The sequence below is a fragment of the Octopus sinensis genome, linkage group LG4 (assembly GCF_006345805.1).
Source record: "Octopus sinensis linkage group LG4, ASM634580v1, whole genome shotgun sequence".
Classification (NCBI taxonomy): domain Eukaryota; kingdom Metazoa; phylum Mollusca; class Cephalopoda; order Octopoda; family Octopodidae; genus Octopus; species Octopus sinensis.
This window is the reverse complement of record NC_043000.1, coordinates 43,051,734-43,075,459: the sequence shown is the minus strand read 5'-3', so window position 1 is coordinate 43,075,459 and position 23,726 is coordinate 43,051,734.

Here is a 23,726-nt window from a genome sequence, read left to right as displayed (position 1 = left end):
GAAAAAAAATTTGGTCGTCTTGTTTTAATCGAGGGCTCCTCGTTAACGCCCGACACCACTGGAAGGTGGCCCTCGAAGTCGCTGGAAATGGAGATCTCCAGGTCCAAATTCTTGAACGGCTGTTGTTGTCGTTGTAATTGTTGCTGCTGTTCTTGTTGTTTAAAATCCAAATTGTCTCTGGTCCAATGTGTGATTTCCAGTCTTACCTATTTATGTGTTAACATTTTTGCAAAGTATAATGTATCAAAGAGTAATTTATCCGAACTGTATATCATTATAAATTTTCAGACATTACGTTGCCATCTGAGAAAGACTTAGTCGCTATTTACAGCAGGTATTGCGACCGTATAGTCTCTCTCTCTCTCTCTCTCTCTCTCTCTCTCTCTCTCTCTCTCTCTCTCTCTCTCTCTCTCTCTCCCTCTCTCTCTCTCATGCTCTCTCTTTAGCTAGCTATATATATGTACTTAAGCAGATGTTTGGCGTACATTTCAATCTTCCGTAAGTTGTAGTAGTTCTACTAATATCTTAAGAGTAGGCGTTGTCGAATGAAGATTTCATTAGACGTTAGGTATACGGTTATCCGGGTAGCGGTTTAACTATGCGAGTGGGTAAGTGGGCGACGAATTGTGATCAGCAGGAATGCATGTAGGCGTCTGTAAATGTAGATATGCAAGGAGGGAAGATGTATGGCAAGTGGATTAAGATTGAAGCGATGGACAGAATAGGATTGACGTATTCTAAAGACGTCAGAGAAGAAGACTCATAAAAGACATTTGGTATATAGACGCAAGTTTTAATTTTGTGATAGAGTATTCCAAACGCACATAAACACGCTAACAAAAGGACTGAGAGACACATAGAAGTAATATAATCGTGCAAAGAATGCAGTTATTAAAATGAAACATAGTCATAAGCACACTTCAAATACATAAATATATGTAAATTATTTCTATAATATATTCACAAACCCAACCTATTATACTAACAAAATAATTCCACTAAATGTCTCGAACCATCCATCTATCGTTTGCCAGGTTTTTGATTACATGATTTCAAACCAAGGTCAAATATATTTCGTCTTTACAAAACCTATAAAGTAAGTATAATACAAAGTAATAAGGTGGATATAATTGATAAAAAACATTTTAACGTTTTGCCTCAGTTTGACTGCAATCAAATATGCAAGAACTGCAATAGATATACACACATATTAATGTGTCTGTGCGCGCGCATGAGTGTATGCTTGTGTGAGTATTTTTGTGTGTATGTTTATGTGTGTGCTCGCACGCGTATGTAAAATGCATTTTGTTTTATATATAACTTGAACTACAGGGCATTGCCTCCTCAATAATTCTAGCAGGATTGATGGTTCCGGAAAATGTTGATACTTGCGTGGTTTTATTCTAATTCATAGTCTAAAAAATACGTCGGGTGCTTTCATTTTGAAATCAAAACAGGATATGAAAATTGTCAAGCTAAACGAATACCTGGCGTTATTATTGTTGTTTTGTTGTTGTTTTATTGTTTTTGCACAGCTTCTAACGCTGGAGATGTATTAAGGTGTCAGCTGTTCACTACCATTGAACTAAGGGAATACTACTTATTTTTGAAGCACCATCCGGAGTATTCGAGCGGTTCCAAGCAGTGCTGTTTTCTGCAAGAAGTGCTCCACCCTTGTTGCACCCCATATTTGTTCCATGTACTTCTGAAGATTTTTACTCACTGTTCCCAGGGATGCGACAATTTTGGTATTTATACCACATTTTTCATCGACCACAACAGCTTAACCTCCCAAGCTAAACTGTTATATCTATCGACATTTCTTTCTCCCTTATCGCATACTTTGTTGTCTGCTGGGCATGCTATATTTATGATCCAGCATCGTTTGCTTTCTTTCTCAATTAAAACTATCTGGTTTCTTATTCTCTATCTTATGATCGCACTGAATCATAAAACCCCATTGGATCTTTGTATTGTACTTTCGATGTTGCCTTCGGGTTTATGCTCGTACCACTTTTTTTTGTTCTGTGAGTCCATACTTGTTGTAATGTGTCCAATGACGCCTTTTATATTCTTTCTGGGCTAGTGGCGCGCGTTGACTGGTAATATGCCATACAGTTTCACCGTTTTGTCCACAGATTCTGCACTTATCACTTTCTGATGTGTTGTCTACTCTGTATATGATGTAGTTGGTTCTTAATGCTTGCTCTTCGGCAGCACAGACTAGAGTCTCTTTTTCCGGTTTTAATTCACTTTTAGCCATCCATAGCCATCTTTCTTCTGTGTCTGTGTCATCCTCAACATCCCTATGAAATTGTCCATGCATTCTTTTCTTTATCCACCTATTTTCAGTTTCACTCATTCTCAAGTGCTTGTACACTGATTTATCTTTGCAATCTTCCATCCTATACAAGCCAGACCTTCTTGCTTCCAATAATAGGGATGTGTGGCATTTTTTACATACCATGCTATATTGTTTTCTTCTGTTCTTATGCTGTGTTCGCATCCAATCAGTCCTCTTCCCCTTTTTTCTTGGTAGATAGAGTTTGTCTGTGTCACTTTTTCGGTGGAGTATCCCATATCTTGTTAGCAACTGCTTTGTTTTCCTGTCTAAGCTGTCCAGTTCGTCTACTGTCGATGTGATTACGCCTGCTCCATATCTAAGGCCTGAAACCTCCCGGGTGTTGATAGCTTCAATCTTATTCCGTCCATTTAAGTCTGTGCCAGTACTCCACCTTAATTTTTTCCGTCATTTCTTTCTTCATCAATTTATCCATTTCCAGTATCCTCAAGTACTTATAGCCCGTCTCTTCTATCTGCTTCATAACCTTCCCCGAAGTTATTGCTATCGCCTCCATACATTTGATTTTGCTTCACTTCAAGACTAAGACACCACACTTTTGTTATTTATTCTCTTTGAACAGCTTTTGACGCTGAAGATGTACTACGGTATCAGCTGTTCACTATCAGTAAACTAAGAATACACCTCTTATTTTTGTAGCACCATCCGGAGTATTCGAGCGAATTGTTGTTGTTGTTGTTATTATTATTATTGTTGTTGTTGTTATTATTATTGATAATAATAATAATAATAATAATAATAATAATAATAATATTTTTGTTATTGTGTGACAGAGCTGTGCATGCCATCAAAGTGACACTGAGGTAAAGTATACGAAGTCTCGTATAGCCATCATTATCAATATTATTATTATTATTATTATTATTATTATTATTATTATTATTATTATTATTATTATTATTATATTATTATTATTATCATTATTATTATTATTCAGTAGTTTTATCTTTATAACGGACTTTGACTGCACTACCAAGTGCAGCTCTGTGTGTTTGGATATGTACTGTAGTTTGTTATGATGCTTTTTTAGTGGCTGTATTGAAAGTGTTTTACATAGGATGTGTGCGGTGCCTAGTAGTGCTATTTACTGTATGTTATATATATTTGTAAGTCCTGGTGTTTTTGCTATGTACTTTTCTGAATATGTTGTTATCATATCTAATGCGACCACTATGATAAGAATTGTTTGTGTTTTTAGACTCCACATTTGGGTTACCTCTATTTCCAGGTCTTTGTATTTGAAAGTTTCTCCATTTCTTTTATAGAAACGTTATCATCTGTTGGTATTGATATATCAATTAGAAAGCATTTTTTTCCTTCATGGTTTCTGACAACTATATCTGGCCTATTGGCCTTAATTTCTCTATCTGTGTGTATTGACATATCCCATAGCGTTGTTGCCTTTTCATTTTCTGTGACCTTTTCTGGTGTGTGCCGATACCATCTTTTTTCTGTTGTTATTCTATAGTATTGGTATAGCTTCCTGTGTATATAGGTCCAATTCTGTCGTGTCGGTGAATATATTATTATTATTGTTGCTGTTGTTGTTATTATCATCATCATCAACACTATCATCATCATCATCATTATTATTATTATCATTGCTCTGCACAGCTCTTCTAACGCTGGAGATTACTACAGTGTCAGCTGTTCAATACCAGTGAACTAAGGTAAAACCTCTTATTTTTCGAGCACCTTCCGGAGTATTCGAGCGATTCCAAGCAGTGCTGTTTTCTGCGAGTGCTCCACCCTTATTGCAGCCCCTATTTGTTCCACGTACTTCTCGAGATTTTTGCTCACTGTTCCCAGGGCTCCGACAATTATTGGTACTACTGCTACCTTTTTCATCGACCACGGGTGCTTAACTTCCCAAGCTAACCTGTCATATCTCTCGACTTTTCTTTCTGCCTTATCGCATACCTTGTTGTCAGCTGGGCATGCTATATCTATGATCCAGCATAGTTTGTTTTCTTTCTCAATTAACACTATGTCTGGTTTCCTATTCTCAATTTCATGGTCGCACTGAATCATAAAATCCCATAGGATCTTTGCATTTCTATTTCCGACAATGCCTTCAGGTTTGTGGTCGTACCAATTTTTTGCTCTTGTTGCAAAGTGTCCAATGGACAAGCCTGGCTATATTGTCGTGGCGTCTCTTATATTCCTTCTAGGCTAGTGCTGTACATTGGCTGGTAATATGAAATACGGTTTCACCGTTTTGTCCACAGATTCTGCACTTATCACTTTCTTCTGTGTTGTCCATTCTGTATTTTATGTAGTTTGTTCTTAGTGCTTGCTCTTGGGTAACACAGATTAGAACCTCCGTTTCCGGTTTTAAATCACTTTTAGTCATCCACATTAGTGGGTATCATTGACCACAGTAATCATCTAGTACTTTATTATATTTTCATCTCTCTGGGATCGATGGAATGAAGTACACAACAAGAACTGAGGTAGATGGTGTCGACTATTCACTCCTCTCGAAATTGTTGACTTTGTGCTTAAATTACAAAGTGTCCCTCGTAGTGTGAACACTTTTGTTCTTCGACCTGTCTTCGAAACATGTTTTATTCGAACATTACTCAATGATATTTACTTTAAAGTAATTGTAAAAAGAACTAAAATTGCCTAAGGTGGGACTGTCCTCAATACCTGGTAAGAAAGAATATAACAGAATATAACAGAAAGAATATTTGTCTCACAAACTTTTAAAACTTCTTTTGCACACAACATATTTTCACATCCGAAATGATTTCCAGACATAATTATACCTCACGACAAAACACCAAAGTGACGAAAATTCAACAAAATGAAAAATACAAAATGAAAAGAATTGATAGAGTAGTGAACAATTATGAGAAGAAAATAACTCCAAATACTAAAACAAATACTTTGGAAGGCACCGACAATAACTAAAATAGCAGCAACAGTAGCAAATATAACTCTTAAACCAATTCCAGAAATAGCTGTTCGTTTATAGAGCAGATGTTTGAAAACAAAACTTCCTTCAGTATAAAATGAATAGATGGAATTTTTAACATATCAGAATTACAAGAAAACATGTACACAAGGGAATTTTGTAAAACCCAACAGAATTTTTTTATCAAAGAAATAATCCAAAAATGGGCAAAGATTAAAATTATATCTCCGCTCACGAAAAAGTGGAAACGGATTGAATTTTATCTCACATCATGAAATACAAGCCCACCAGGATATATCGAAAAGAAGAATTATCTCAATTAAGAAGGCGAAAAAGCAAAAATTTTGACAACATTTTAAAACTAAAATAATTGCCAAAATTTGGGCTGAAATTGTAAACGTACCTCTGACATTTCGTGTAATAGTACATGGATCATAGAAATACAAGTCACCTATAAGAAACAGTGAAGATGACATAGACTTATGTCTAGTAGTGAGTTATCTTTGTGTCATTATAAAAGAGAGTAATAAAAGCAGGCATAACCGATAAACTACCTATTAGCAGAGATGGCGTCACGAACAACGTACATGTCTTAATGACTCCAGAGGTTCGCAGACCCATACTGGTAACCGAAACAAAGTGTATGAGATTCATGGTACAAGGTAGAAAGCCCAAGTGTATTAGTTAATTAGTTAAAGTAAAATATACATTAGAGCTGAAGAACGGAAACATTAAGCAAAAACAAAAGAAAATAAAAATAATGAATTTCAACCGCAACAAAAATAACAAACCAGTTTTAGAGCACCATTAGCCGAAACTCTGGGGAAAGCAAAGGAATTATCTTTAAGTCTAATATCACAAATAATTCGTTTCTTACCTATACAAACCTACAGTAACATATTTTCATCTTGAAGTGAGGAAGCAATAAATAAGAGAAAAAATTACAGACAAAACAGACATAAAATAAAAAAACAAAAACATAGGACTACAATGTCTTCAAAAGGACAACGAAATATTTTCTTTAGAATATAATAAAGAAAATGTAGAAGACAAAGATGAACTAAGATCACTGTTCTTTGAAAATCAAACAAACAGTTAATAGACAAAATTATGCACCTATTGTGTTGCAAGCTCTATCAAGAAATTAAAATGACTGTTTATAAACACCATGCAAAAAAAATAGACCACAAGTAAATACAAATTAAGACATCATATGGAACTTTCGAAAGAATGCCTTCAAGATGTCGGTATTGAAAAGAAATGTCTCAAAAAAATGTTTTGCAGTGCATTCAGTCACATTCGAACATTATTTGAGAAACGGTCAAGTGAACGGGGTCGCAGGGTGCTCAGTTAAGTTATTCAAACAGCTTCGATGACTTAAATATCGTCTTTTAACTTTTGTCGTAATTTTTATCTCCTTATAAATATGTGTGTATACGCATACATAGGTATGTGACTATATGCGTAAATATATATATACATACATAGGTATGTGACTATATGCGTATATATATATATATATATATATATATATATATACATGTATGTATGTATGTCTAGCCATATATGTGTGTGTATGCGTGTAAGTGCGTGTGTCTATATGTATAAATATATGGGCATCTGGATTTTTTTTTATCTAGTTTCAGCTCACGAGCTGTGGCCATGCTGGGGCTCCACCATTTGGTGTTGCTACGTGATTTTACTTCACGAATGCTTTTTAGCAATTGCCATTTGGTGCATGAGAGAGTTCGATGCAGCTGCCCTCATCTGCACTTCCTGTCGTGAAGTTGGTTCATCTGGGATACCTGACAGGAAGAGATCCAGTTGTATTTTAAAGACATCTGCATCCACCCCATGCAGGTCTCTCAGGTCCTTCGGGAGGATATAGAAGAGATGTGGGCCTCTGAATCCCAGGCTATCACAGTATTTTGTCCTACATCTTGATCGCAAATTTGGAGTCCTTGGCACTATGCAGTGGCGCCCAGTTCTAGTATTTGGGACAAGTCCTTCTATGATCTTCCAGATGTATATTATGGCATATCTTTCTCGCCTACGCTCTAAGGAATAGAGTCTTAATCTCTTGAGTCTTTCCCAGTAGCTTATATGCTGCACAGAGGCTATCTTTTTCGTGTAGCTTCGTTGGATCGCCTCAAGTTCTGTGATTAACTTGACACTGGATGGTGACCATAGCTGAGAGCAATAGTCAAAGTGGCTTAGGACAAGTGTCCTCCAGAGGACCATCATGGTTTCCTGCTCTCTTGTTCTAAAGGTTCTAAGAATCCATCCGGTCAGCCGCCTACCTTTCATTGCCAATTTAGGAACATGCACATGAAAGGCTGCATCATTACTCATGTAAATACCAAGGTCTCGCACTGAATGTGCCTCTGGGATTGCAATCCCTCCAGGTCCAGTGTATTTATTGGGTATTGCATTTAGTTTTGCATGCTGATAGCATAAAGCTTGAAACTTTTCAGCATTGAACTGCATGCTATTCTTTTCAGCCCACTTGTATATTTTGTCCAGCTCATATTGCAGGTGCATAGTGTCTTCAGGGTTCTGGATATATATATAATATAAATAATATGTAAATATATGCATATGGGCGTCTGTGTATTATTTTGCGTCTGTAACTTAAAAATTTTTTAAACATCATACTATATATTATATACGGTGTCTTGCACGGGGAACGCTGCCTTTGTCTCTGAAAAGAAGCAATTAAACTTGTTCTATTTGTAATTACTGGGAGAAAAAGAAATATATATATATATATATATATATATATATATATATTATATATATAATATATATATATATTTATAAATGTCCATGTATATATACTGATATTCACGTCGTTGAATTTTTTAAATTCTGATTTCTTCTTCTTCTTCTTCTTCTTCTTCTTCTTCTTCTTCTTCTTCTTCTTCTTCTTCTTCTTCTTCTTCTCCTTCTTCTTTAGAGGATTTTGATATTGTTGATCATAAACACTTACAATGAATTCGTTATTTTATGTAAAGTTTGCTCGATCAGTCTTCGGCATACATATTGGGATGTTTTGTGTGCCTTTAGACGAGTGTACTGATGATTTTTTTAAAGCTGATAACATGCGTATCTACAGCTAATTCAATTGATTTCAGACACTTCTCTCTTACAAAATTTTATTTATTAAATAAAGTTAAGAGTAAATGTTTACTTAGTTAAATTACCGGCTCGTAAGTAAAAGTTATAATCAATGCTCACAGCTATTACTGTTGCAGGGTACCTGTTTATGTTTAACTTGGCAGAATCTAATCTTCTCTCAAGTAATACACTTAATTACTTGTAGAATTAGCTGATTGATGTTTGCCAATGTCTCATTAAGTGCTATTCTACTTCAAATCCATGTTTATTCTGTTAGTCACCTATTAAAAGCTCATTCACTATCAAAATTATAGAATACTTTTGCATCATTGCTTTTACATTGTAATGTAGCCTGCGAGCTGTCAAAGTTTGTTCTTATCACAGGTTATCAAAATAATGCGAACAAAAGGTTTCAAGTTTTTAAGCGTCTGTAATTATTGATCTAAAGGATTAGAAGTCAGAGACTTTACAACATTACAATGATTAGTTACTTGTTATGTTAACTATTAACTTGAGAAAGTAAATTGCCATTTCTCTTGTAATGTAATAGCTCCGCCTGTCAGAGATGCCCGTGCTTCTACTCTTTGAAAATTCCTCTACATTATGTAAGCCGGGGTAATTTTGTTTCTTTTTTCTTTTTTCTTTTTTTTTTCAAGATATCAGTTGTTCATGCATCAGTAAGTATCTCCATTCCTTAAACATGGCTTAGTTGCCAGCGTCTGGGGCAAGACATTGTTACAAGGAGAAGCACTGTTTTTTTCTCAGTCTTTTGACATTTTGTGCCACTATGAACTTAGAGTACAGGGTCACCGCCCTTCAGGCCCCAACCTGCTACACCACTACTTGTCTCTATACTCTGTATGTTTTTCGAGACAGGGGTCAATGCAGATTTGAATCATTGATACTTGCAAGCAAACTCAGAACGTAAATAACCAAGACAAATAACGCAAAATATTTTACCTAATTCGCTAGCATTTCCTCCAATGTTATCTGCCAGGGAAGTACTTTTATCGATTACTGATGCATGAACAGCAAAGTAGACAGCAGCAATAGAGAGCAAGAACATATAATGCAGATCATTTTGTCATCCATCAATTCTACCAATCCACAGTTTTATAATTTATCATAAAGTCAAGTATATTTCGTAAGTCACATGTGTCGTTGACTCAATCGATGGAAAGGTATTATATCTATCATCCATCCGATATCTAGAATTATGATCCTCCGGATTTCCAACCAAGGGGATAATGGAATTAAACCCAATATGTAAATTATTGTAGTTTAAAGAACCGCTAATTCAGCTGCCACACTACCTGTGAGAAAATACGTAACTATTTACAGCAAACTTACAGATTCAAGAACTGCATATAAAGTACAAAATTAAACCAGTTATCACGTAGAGAAGTCATCATTTAATCCCAAGTGAATTCTGATCAAGTACACCCGTGATAAAAGTGTACCATCTACGATTACCTCGTCATTTTATATCAAAGTCTATATTATCCAATAGGTCGCTCCTTTTCCTGTAAAGAGTAATTTGAGGTAAATTTGACTCCGATGTCTAGTTCCTTGATTATTTATCGTTGCTTTTGTTTAACCCAGGTTAGGACTGACTAAGCAGAATTGTGATCTATGGTATCCAGCTTCTGACCAACCGTTTTTATTTTTCAGACATAGTATGTCTTGAACAACATTATTCGATGTGTCAACCCTTGTTTTGCTTTATACAGGCTTCGGATCAAGTTTGCCACCAAATAGGAACAATATCTACGATAGACTTCCATACAGTTTATGTATACTATATTTCACACAGGCTTTAGTTAACCCCAGATTATGGTAAAATAAAGCCTGAAATTAAATAGTTCTGAATCGAAATTCTAAACCACACAACCATGCCTGCATCCATGCCTGGAGATCCGCTTTCAAAAATCGACCATTATATGCCAAGCATTTATTTCACCTTGGTGCATCATTATCTGCTAGTAATCAAATTTATGTTCTTTCTTAATTTAAGGAGACGTAACTCGTCTTATCGCTTTACATTCTTATTTGCAAAGCGGGACACAGTCACCACAATTCGCATGCACAAACTCATACATATATACACACACAAATACACGCATATACATACATATACACACACATATACATGCGCGCGCACGCACACACGCACACACACACACAGACACACACAGACGCACACACACACATAAATAATTATATATATATATATATATATATATATATATATATAACGTGATGGCTTTACACCCAAATACCATCAACCAAATTTCACAAATTCTCACAGATATTTGTCAAGCAATGGCCATTATACAAGAGATTTGTTCAAGATGCAGCGCACTTGGATTGGACCTAGATCCATGAGGCCGTGCATTCACCAATAATCATCTTTATTCTTGTGGAGATTATTTTGTTACTATCTCAAAATCACAGCTCACACCACTTGAAGAATCTGATTGCATAATGTAGGAAGAACCATATATACAAGTACCAAGGTGTGTCCAAGTAAGATGAAACCTCAGTGAAGTGGGTCACGATATTACATTTACATTGTGCCCTCAGGACGTGAGTAAAATCAAAAGAGGAGCTCACAGTTATTTGAATGAAGCCATTTTTCGCAGCGACAGAAGAGAATGTTACACGTTAAATACTAGAATTGATAATATCCATTAAACGTTCCTCCTAAATGCATAGCCGTATTTATTTGTGTGAAATTAATTTAGAGTAGGTCTAGCGACTTTGGAAATTATCCTTAGTTTAGGCTATACTGACCAAAGGGCTTTCAAATATTATCAGATATCTATTAAAACACAATAATAATCAACAGTTGTTAGTGAAGCCAATTTTCAGCCGCTTCGACGTTGCTACAAATGTTAGTCAAATATTCCTCAAAGAACAACTTAATATCTTTTAAATGAATTTATTGGATAATGCCATCGAAGGTAGACTACGACTGAATATAAAATCACCAAGTTAGTGAACGAAACGTCTTTCATCATGGATATAGTCGAGTATGGCTGGCTTGAAGCAAACGCGAATAAGACGTTACGGTCGAAGAATTAAGGAATATCCTTAGTAAAAGATCACAGTACTTATTAGTTCCATCCTCGATAGAATTTGTAACTACTGTTAACTTTTACTAAGGATATTATTTAACTCTGCAGCGATAGAACTAGTAACTAATATCCTTTATTAAGTAACTTCCGGAGGCGCAATGGCCCAGTGGTTAGGGCAGCGGACTCGCGGTCGTAGGATCGCGGTTTCGATTCCCAGACCGGGCGTTGTGAGTGTTTATTGAGCGAAAACACCTAAAGCTCCATGAGGCTCCGGCAGGGGGTGGTGGTGATCCCTGCTGTACTCTTTCACCACAACTTTCTCTCACTCTTACTTCCTGTTTCTGTTGTACCTGTATTTCAAAGGGCCGGCCTTGTCACTCTCTGTGTCACGCTGAATATCCCCGAGAACTACGTTAAGGGCACACGTGTCTGTGGAGTGCTCAGCCACTTACACGTTAATTTCACGAGCAGGCTGTTGCGTTGATTCGGATCAACCGGAACCCTCGTCGCCGTAGCCGACGGAGTGCTTCCATCCATTAAGTAACTAATATCCTTTATTAATTCTTTATTAAGGAGATTCCTTAATTTTTCGTTTCTGAAGAGGGAATAGTTGGCTTAAATGGAAATCTTTGTTCAATGGCCTATACACCATATGCACAGCCATTCTAGACACACCTCTAAAAGTCTTTATGCCTTACTTCATGATCCCTTATTTACTCTAACAACTATGGAATTACGTTTGAATTATAAATTGCATGCTCTAAAGTGATACGAGATGTTTTATTAGTTCATTTATTCTTTTGTATATCTTCCTGCTCAATGATGAATCATTTATAGCCATTATTTGCTAGGCAGCTACAACACCACTGCGGTTTTAGTTACAGCTCAAGTTGGAGTTTTAGCAGTAAACCAGCCAGAATGCTTATCGTTCATACCTATTACATTACGTCACTAGAAGGAAATATTTATGTACTGATATATGTATATACATTTACACACACACACACACACACATATATATATATAATACTAAATAATATAAATAATGCTTCATCGAAATCTACTTGTATTATTTGATATACCGTCAACAGTTTCCACTCAAAAGAACAGAAAGTCAGGTTAAGGTCAAGCTATTTCGTTGTTGAATTTACGTAAGTTATTTTCAAATATCTGTAATGTAATTAAATGCGTATTTTTATTTTCTTTATCGGAAATACTCTACAGCATCAAGTTTGTCTCTTTGTTTATCTAGTTCTTTGTGTATTAGTTTTGGTTTAATTTGAGTTTGTTCTCGTTTTATTTATTTATTGTTTTGGCTCTTAGTTGTTTAGATTTGAAGGAGGGGAAGTTGTTGTTTTATACCAATCATTAGCATTAATCTTTCATTAAATCAACGAAAGAAATTCTTCAAATGAGTGCACCAAGTATAAAATAAAGCCATTTAGAGTAAGGCATCTAATTTTCTTAAAAGAAAACAAAGAAAATTAAAACAAAATCACCTCGCGTTCTGCAGTGCAACCAAAGTAATTTGCTTAAATCTCATCACGGCAATCTTAAGAGTAAATACTAAGTGAATTTAAAAATGATCTTAGCTATATATATATATATATATAATATATATATATATATTATATATATATATATATATATATATATATATATATATATATTATATATATATGTATGGTATGTATGTATATATATGTATGTATGTATATATATATATAATATATATATGTATGTATGTATGGTATGTATGTATGTAATGTATGTATGTATATTATAGGTATGTATGCATGTACGTATATCTTGGCAAACTTAAAGATTGGGAGATATGACATATCACTGCACTAATGAATATGAACTGGCATTGCAAATAACTGTCGTTATCTTAAGTTTTCTTTTTCAAATACTTTGATTTTTTTTTTACACTCACGCTCACGCACCTACACACCCCACACACACACACACACACACACACCACATATCACATCACATCACATATATAACTGCAATATGTCAGAAGAAACTTGGTAAATTAATACAAAGAACCATATTGATTTTTTTTTTGTTTTTGTTATTTGTTTCTCGAAACATTTGAAAACCATGCGACACGAAGAAGAAGAAGAAGAAGAAGAAGAGAAGGAGGAGGATGTGGAGGAGGAAGAAGAAGAAGAAGAAGAAGAAGAAGAAGAAGAAAGAAGAAAAAGAAAAAAAAAAGAAAAAAGAAAAAAGAAAAAGAGAAAAAGAAGAAAAAGAAGAGGAAGAAGAAGAAGAAGAGAAAGAAGAAGAAGAAGAAGAAGAAGAAGAAGAAGAAGAAGAAGAAGAAGAAGAAGAAGAAGACGACGAAGAAGAAGCCTTTCAATAATAAAGCGACACTTCACATCCTCGAGAATTAAAAGAGTGCAAAACGGGAAATGGGAGAGAAAATCGAATTTAATAGAAAAAAGGGAGAGAACTGTTAGAGAAATATGAATTTTGTTGCTTAAATTGTAATAGACGGGTGAGCCATTTTTCATGAGTAAGAGGGAGGAGGAGGGGAATTGATGTGAGGAGCATAGCTAAGGGAAGTGCTACAAGCAATGATTTACAACCGGGGTCTCTATGCTCCTTGTGGATCCTAATAAGATTTGGTTGTGAAACTTTATGTGTTATAAATTGCATATACTTCTACAATACGCAAAATTTTTGAATTTTTTTAAATACAATTCCTAATAATATTTAATTATATAAATACAGCAGATTTTTTTTTAAATATACATTGGATGGCTACGGAAGTTTAGTGGAGTAAAATACGGGGTGTGGGTGCTGCAAATTTCCTAGCATTAAGGGTGTCGTGAAAGACCTGGTGGGAGGCCCAATGTTCCGAGTTCTTTAACAGGGCTTAGAAAAACTGAAGGACTGCTGCAATAAGTGTGTGAATCTGAGAGGGAAATATGTTGAATAAAAACACAACTGATCCTCTTGTATTTTCTTTTACCCAAATCCAGGACCTATTCAGTACCCACTCATAGTAATGAATGTGGTTCATAAGCAAAACATTGTTGAAAACCACAGGGTTAAATGATTGGTACGTTTATAGCAGATTATTTCTTTATTGCCCACAATGGACTAAACATAGAGGGGACAAACAAGGACAGACAAAGGGATTAAGTCGATTACATCGACCCCCGGTACGTAACTGGTACTTAATTTATCGACCCCAAAAGGATGAAAGGCAAAGTCGACCTCGGCGGAATTTGAACTCAGAACCAAACGACTGACGAAATACCGCTAAGAATTTCGCCCGGCTTGCTAATGTTTCTGCCAGCATGAAACGTACGGCGTTTCTGCCAGCTCGCCGTACGTTTATAGCAGATGTCATTCAGAACGATGTGATTTTATTACTACCCACAAGGGGCGAAAAATATTTCTTTACTACCCACAAGGGGCTAAACACAGAGAGGACAAACAAGGACAGACAAACGGATTAAGTCGATTACATCGACCCCAGTGCGTAACTGGTACTTAATTTATCGACCCCAAAAGGATGAAAGGCAAAGTCGACCTCGACGGAATTTGAACTCAGAACGTAACGGCAGACAAAATACGGCTACGCATTTCGCCTGGCGTGCTAACGTTTCTGCCAGCTCGCCGTACGTTTATAGCAGATGTCATTCAGAACGATGTGTTCTTCCTTCCATCATACACGCATAACATTTAGCACGTGCAAAACCTATCCTCACTAAATTTCTCTTCAGCAATAATAAAACATAAATTTCTCTTCAGCACGGCTTTCTCCTTCTTCCTTTCTCTATAACAGTTACCAATTAAAACACGATAGACAATTTGTATTTTACAGAAACCCTTATAGCCGTCATTCATTTAGATATGTTATTAGCTGAATTGTAATTTTTCAAATCCTCTAACCACTCGAATTCATTACAAAATTCCTATTCAGAACTGAGCGCTTAACCAAAAAGTTTCGTTTGCTTCAGTAACGTATAAATATTCTGATCATTTATTTCCAGACTATGATTTGGCCTTTATCAAAGCCTCCCAATCTTTCAAATTAAAGATGTATGCCAATAATAAACTTAAACTTCTCCTAGCCAGATTCCGAAACGAATGAATATGCATATGATATTTAACCTTTAATTCATTGACTGTTAAACTTATACGTATTGTTGACTGTTAAACTTATAAATGTATTATTGGCTGTCAAACTTATATTTAGAAGAGGGAATTCTAATGTTACATTTATATTCTAAATTATTAATTAACTGATTTGCATCTAATTGACAATTATTCTTATTTACGCAATTGCAATTTGCATTACAGTTATAGTCATAAGTTACCGTATTATTTTTAGCTAGATTCTATGAGGTAACTTCCTTGAATAATGCATAAGTTTCAGTTATAAAAATGGGCATAAACGTCATTGGATTCTGCTTTTGATTTAAATTATAATAGTTGTCTCGCTTGAATTAGACGTCAAGAGTTTGGCTTACCATAATCATTGGGTCTTCTCGCATGTCCAATTTTAATTAATCAATATTTCTTGGCATACATTATACATGTTAGTACTGAATTTACGATAGTTTTTTTCTGAATATTTTGATTAGTCAGTTTTATGCTTTACCCGAATTGACTGCGTACTTGATACATACGTTATACTAATAAGATCTGGCTTTCGAAAATGCATGCTTAAAATTATTATTCTAAAATTAAACAACGAAAATAAATAACTTATCGAAATATCAATGTATTTTTGACAAATTTATATAAAAGAAAATAATGCCACCTATTCCATTTAATTAAAATTTATGTATTTCTAACACAAAGAAAATCTATGTATCATTATTAATTTTAGAAAAATAACTACGTTTGTTATAACCTGATTATTTAATATGCATATATCAATAGGCTTTTTATTCATAAATCCTTGCACGTCTACTACTCTTTACTGATATTTCAATAGCTCTTTATATCTGTAATAATTATAAAAGGTATATAATCTAGATGCTAGAGAAAAAATTTAATTTAATTATTTGTAGCAGATAAAACAACCTAATTCTCAATGCATTAACATTATATATCATATATGTATATATCTAAGTCCGCATTATAAAGTGTGAAAAGGAAGGGGAAAAAACGTACTCAACACTAAAAGTTGAGTTATATATAAGACTTTACTGGATGACGAATACTTCAGATAGAATTATACATAAAACATCACAAGAGAAGCTTGGATGGGAAAAGGACAAAAAGCAGGAAAAAAATTGATGGAGTAAAGAAAGAGTTTGGCAGAATGAGAGGTAGATACAATGGGAAAACACATTGTACACACGATAAACTCCATTTTTTATTAAATTTGAATACATAATTTTTATTACATCAGTTTATTGTATGTATTAAAAGACAACGGTCATTGGAATCCTGTCAAGGTCTATTATGCATTTCATCCGTTTCGCGCTGATATAATGTATTATACATGAATTAGAGTAGGCTGTATTTAAACGACTAACTCCTTTCCAAATTGCAGGCATTGTGCCTAGTTTGGAAACCGTTATCATTATTAGCATTAAGATATATATATATATATATAAATATATAAAACTGTAGTTGTGTGAGTGTCTGTCCCCTTCGATTTAGATTCCTAACTACTCCCACATTTTGCGGTGCAGTTTAACCAAATTCGGGTATTTTATAGTTGTGATTCATATCAAGCCCGTCTGGCTATTAGCGCGCGTCAACGATGAGTCTACGATTTTAAAAATAATTTAACATCATTTTCTATTCCATTTTAATGCATAATTTTTCGTGTGTCAATGGCGGCGGAGTTGGCGTCCACGCTCAAACACCTGCACCTGTGTTTGCTTCTACCCCTTCTTCCCTCCCTCGTGAAGCTGTGGGGAAGGGAGTTTAAGGAAATCAACGTCGTAAAGCGTTGTCAAGGAGACCAGCGTTCTTTCAGAACAACGACTTCATGGCTTGAAGACACCAAAACAGAAATGGCTAAGAAAGCCCGAATTGGTATCTATAAGGGAAGTAACTCTCTAAAAATGCTTATATAGTTATTTCCCTTACAACCCCGAGCAACGCCGGGCGATACTGCTAGTATTTTATATATTAATACTGTGAAATTTGATTTAATACTAAATTGAAATTTTCCCTGTAAGTTTGGAGTTATACTCCCTATTATTATTATTATTATTATTATTATTATTATTATTATTATTATTATTATTATCATTATTATTATTATTATTATTATTATTATTATTATTATTATTATATAATATTAAGTATGGTATAGAAAGTATGGGCTATTTACGGAGTGCTCATGGAGAGCCAATGCGAAAAAATACAGAGAAAATTGAAAACGGAAATCATAGGCAGTCAAACAGATTCCCGAATGTATAAATGAAGATATTCAATAAATGCAATTGAAACATATATATTTATACACATCAACATAAATCATGCATGTACAGGTGTAAAGATTCTTCAAGTGTATAAAGAATAAAACCAAACATACATAAAAGTAGAGAAGAAATATAAAAACATAAAATACATGTAAAATTACATATAAATAAAGATTATATGTAAAGAGTTATGCGTGATAAATATAGCAGGTGCAAAACGATAAATACAGGAATAAAAATAGGAATATAAGAATAATATATAGGAATAAATATAGGAATTAAAACATCAGCCTTCAAAATAGCAAACCGCCTAAATCGTCTAAAAATGTCTTATACATCTAGAATATAACGTAGAAACGATGCAAGCTATCAAGGTTCAGAAAACTAAATGCTGGGTGCCATCGTACGATGGGCATCATCCTGATGATAGGGACAGTGCATATATGGAGTATTTAATTTTTACCCATAACCGGTAATGTACCCATGAAACGGCCGTAGATGGAACACCCTCCAATATTCGGATCTTATTCTATTCATTTTTCTAAAATAATATTCATCGTGTTTATTTTTAGAATTTTTCAATGGCAATACAATATAACATTGGAAACTGAAACAGCTGTTAGATGGGCTACTGTCTATTCGTATTGAATTAAAACGTAATTATTGATGTTAGTCAATTGTTGTTGATCAATATTTCTCCATTTTATGCTTACTTTATATATATATATATATATATATATATAGAGAGAGAGAGAGAGAGGAGATAGGCAGACAGGCAGAGAGGGAAAGAGAGATAAAGAGATATATCTATACATACATATATCTACATACAAATTTATAATTTATATAAATTTATATATACATGTACATGCGTGGTGTGTGTGCAAATACATATATACGCACACACAGACATATATATATATATATATATATATACATACATAATGTATATATATATTATACATAATATATATATATGTACATTGTATACATTATTTATAGAATATGTAAATACGCATAATTATGCACGTGTGTGTGGTATGTGTACATACATATATATATATATATGTATGATCTGAAGCTATATATATATATATATATATATATATATATATATATATATATAATATATATATATATATATATACTATATATATATATATATATATATATATACATACATATATATATATACACATACATATATATATATATATATATATATATATATATATATATATATATATATATATATATACATATATATATATATATATATATACTAGCATGGCCTAGTGGTTAGGGCAGCGGACTCGCGGTCGCAGGATCGCGGTTTCGATTCTCATACGGGCGTGTGTGTGTTTATGAGCGAAAACACCTAAAAGCTCTACGAGGCTAATACCCTATGTGTACTCTTTCACCACAATGCGGTGCCCCAGCATGGCCACAGCTCAAGAGCTGAAACTGGAAAACAAAAAAAAACAAACATATATATACTGTGTGAGATATAAATATAAAGAAATATAAAATATAAAACTTATATAAGAGTGATCTATAATTAGCAATATTCTGTCACTCAAATATCGTACATAAACGTACTGTATACTATAATTAACATTTCCTATTAGATTATTAAATTTTAAACTATAATTTATAAATCATAATTAATACCGTGTTTTTTTTTTTATTCAAATGCAGACAATCAGTCTGCAATCATTAACATTATTCTTAAATGCTACGAATCTGTATTTATCAATATTATTTATAGACTTACATCCGTTTTCAAAAGAATATTAAACTCAACTAAGAAAGATTGATATTTAAGAGACTGGTAGATTTAAGTTCTCAATACTTGCTGGTCCTGGATTAGTTTTAGTGGAGTTCATTCTGCTGCAAGGTTTTCTCCAGGGTTCCAGTTTTAGGAAGATTTGCTCTTTCCTTCCCAACTGCCTCGGAAACCTTGAAAAGATTAAAGTTTTGCGGATGTTGCCAACCTTTCTCTGATGAAACGGCTAGTGATGTGCTGTAGTAATTTTGTTAATGATCTAGAAGTTAGGAAGAAAATGTAGCGAATTTGCTATTGTTTCTGCTGTTGTTGCTGAGGTGCTGCTTTGCACAAACTCAGTTTTGACAGAGTATATATATGGTCATAGAAATTCTAGCACGAGCCATGTCCTGTTGTTGTTTGTCTTTGGTTTTGTTCTTTTAGGAATAGTACATCCCATATTATTCAATGTCACCTATTTCAAGACTAACGTTTTTGATAAGTGATCAGACATTCAAATTCTAATCTGACAGAACATATTAAAAAGAATGCATAGAATATTGTGTGGATTTTGAATGTTCTGCGCGTACCCCTTGAAATATTATCTGTTTGACAGAGACCCGCACACATCAGCAAATAATTTGTTTGCTGATTTTTTTTAAAGGAGACCTCATAGCCTTTTTACATTCATGTGTCTTGCGAGGCGGGTTTTAGTAAAAGACACACAATTGGGTTGAAACATGAAGGTGTCTCAAAATTTCCTTAACAAGTAAATAGCCTCTATTATGAACGTACATTGTGTGAAGAGAAGAGGTGTTGTCCGATGACGGAAAATAACCATCAGTAGTTTATATTCGAATCTGCCACAACGTATTGAAAATGAATACATACGTGATTTCACGTATATATTGTTTTGCCGGCATTTATTTTATAGATCTCAGTGAGGTTTTGTCTAAGAATGTAGATGGGGAAACTTAAAACTGCAATACCACAGTATTCTTACAAGAAATAACATTACCCGAAACGTTTATCTTCTCGTAATCTCAACGAAAGACTACGTAGTTACTCCACCTCCTAGAAATAACAGCTATTTTCACTTCAGACCATGGCCACTAACAGATTGACATTGTTGAATATATTCTTAAAAGCAAGACATATTGCATAATATAATTTTATCTACGGCATAGCTTTAAAAATTGGGATTGTAACAGCTGAAATGTTTCGATCAGGAATGGTTGTATCTGGGACACTTTTTGCTTAATTGAGACTAGAAAATGTGGCAGCTAAATTGAGTTGACTTTTCTTATCATATCTGACATTAATCAACAACATAGGAGAAGGCGCGGCAAGCTGAGCCAGATTTTGATCTAGGAAAGTTAGGACTGAAATAACTGATGATCTTGCATATCTTGCTCGTCAATGTCAACTTCATCATTTTGATATGAAACTAGATGTCAGAAATCAAATCAGTTAAGTTTCCACACTGATTAGACACAGTTAAACACAAGCTGACCAGAACAACTGGCAGAGCTGACAATGTTTTCAAGCTGCGACAGCTTATACACAATGTATTCCAGTTCAAAGCTTGCTTCAACCATTGGGTTTGGAACAAACACTGGGTTGTCAAGTCCTATTTTTCGAGCAACCTTTTGCAGGAAGACATCTTCAAACTGAAATTCCTTTTCATTGTATACAATAACCCGACCAAGTAATACACAAATTGTGATTTCCCAGAACATTTGACAACCACAAAGTCACGTTCATTGATATCAGTGTCACTGCCCTCGTCCGAATTGACATCGTACTCAACTTCTGAATTATCATCTGCCTCATTGGAACTAGGAATTTTGGAGCTTAGAGAACAAGCTTTTTTTTCCTTTAGATTTCAAGAAACATCTCTTTGGCTTCTTGGTAGATGCCTTCTGCTTGTGGTTTTCAAATAAGGCTGCAAGCTCTTGGCGTTCTGGGATGTCAGCCAGAATCTTTGTGCTGTCATTTTTGCAACCGGCTTTCTTTCAACGCTTTTGCTTTCGGAAATCGGTGAACATCAGACGGTGATACTTATGGCCGAGGCATGACATTCTGCAGATTGGGTGAATCAGGATTGCCGGAGGTGAATGGTTTAATGTCATCTGCTCGTTGTAGATAAACAACATCAGTTGACAAGGCAGCAACTGGAGTCTCATCTGGTTGCATGGCATTTTCAGGGGTGGCATTCACCTTGGTGCCATCAGCAGCAGCGTCACCTTGCTCACAATCAGTTAGAGAAGCAGGGGCAAAGCCTGTTTCACTAAATAAGTTCTGTTGAATGAATGGATATCTGTCACTTCAAATAATGTTGGATGGCGTCGCGAGCATCATTTTGGCTTGGTTCACCAGAGTTGGAATTTCGAAGATTGCCTTAAAGTAGCCCATATATTGTTCGATCGAGAGGCTGAAGGTTATGTGAAGTGTTGGGTGGTATTATCAGCTGGAAAACACCATGAGACCTTGCAGTGTTAACAGCATTGAGAGAGATATATGGGTGTTATGGTTGTCTGAACTTCCTGAGATTTCTTCATATACAAATATAAACTATCCTATACATCATTTATGTGAAAGGTTATGTCAAGCGTTGGCACCCATACCTGGAGTAACAATTGTCATCTGATAGCTGCATCATATCTATGCTGCATATGCAAGAAACATGCACTTGCCTGTTTCACACATTTTTTTACTTTTATGTCTAAAAATACGATTTTTCGCTCAGTAACATTAGTTTCTATTACAATCTAGAAAACGATATGGTGGGGTTTGAAGTAATGTAATTGGCCGTCCGTAAATGGTATTACCACTCTGGTTGACTCATTCATAATTGGCTGGGAGATTTTGGCTCTACTTAACCCTATGGTCAACTTTCCCCGCCTTCCTCTACATTCACTTTTTAAAAATTTAAAATTAGATTTTGGTTGACACGAACCATCGCTAGCATATTAGTGCTAGTAATTATCTTTATTTAAATATTATAACTCCTACAGTAAGCTGTCTGTTATCTCGAGTATGCCAACGATTCTTTCGATGGAAAGTTGTTGGTTTTAGTATGAAAACTAATCTCGTGAGTTACTTAGGTTCTTAAAAATATACTCTATATATTTTTAGTAAGTATATATTTTTCACTCAAGCAGCAGTAAAGTTTAGTTATTTTAAGATAACATACTGAGCTAACACTTGAAATAATACTGTTTTGACCTTATTGGACAATCGATCAATTACGATGAATTTTAAAATTACAGAAACTCTTCTCAGTGGGACAGTCTATATGTCAGTCAATAAATTACTGATGTTAAATTACTCAGATACGTTCACCATATGAAAAATAATAGTGTTCGCGACTATAATGTAGTAAGCATTAAAAAAAATCATAGAAATACGCGGAAAAGGAGAGATAGTTTTGGCTTAATGACTAATGCTAACGTAATCCATCCAGGTTAAATCTTTTAGTGAAATAAATTTGATGGAATAAATATCAATGATGCTTTGTCTAAAGCTGATACTACAGAAGCTACTTTATCATGTCGTTGGTACTTTATCTTCATGGTGATCAGAGTGTTCACCTTAGCCTATAGATTCGCCTGATTGAAGCACCGAAGGTTAAATTAGCCTTCGCTTACAGCAGGTTTTCACACACTGAACCTTGTCAACAGTTTCCACCTTCAGTTAGCTTCAGCCGATATGGCTACCTGAACCAGTGGCATTTTTTCAAGATTGGACAAAGCAGGAAACTTCGGCTGTCAGAGTCAACAGACTAAGCGACTGAATACCGATCTTAGCTTTGTTCAGTTGGTGACAGATATCAAGTTTTCCTCCCATTATTCTTCGCATAAAACTAAAGATGATTGAACATATTAATTAACTGTGACTTTACTCAACTCAAAGATATATTTGCGACGCCATCCAACATTATTTGAAGTGACATATATCCATTCATTCAACAGAACTTCTTTAGTGAAACAGGCTTTGCTCCTGCTTCCCCGACTGATTGTGAACAAGGTGACGCTGCTGCAGATGGCACCAAGGTGAATCCCACCCCTGAAAATTC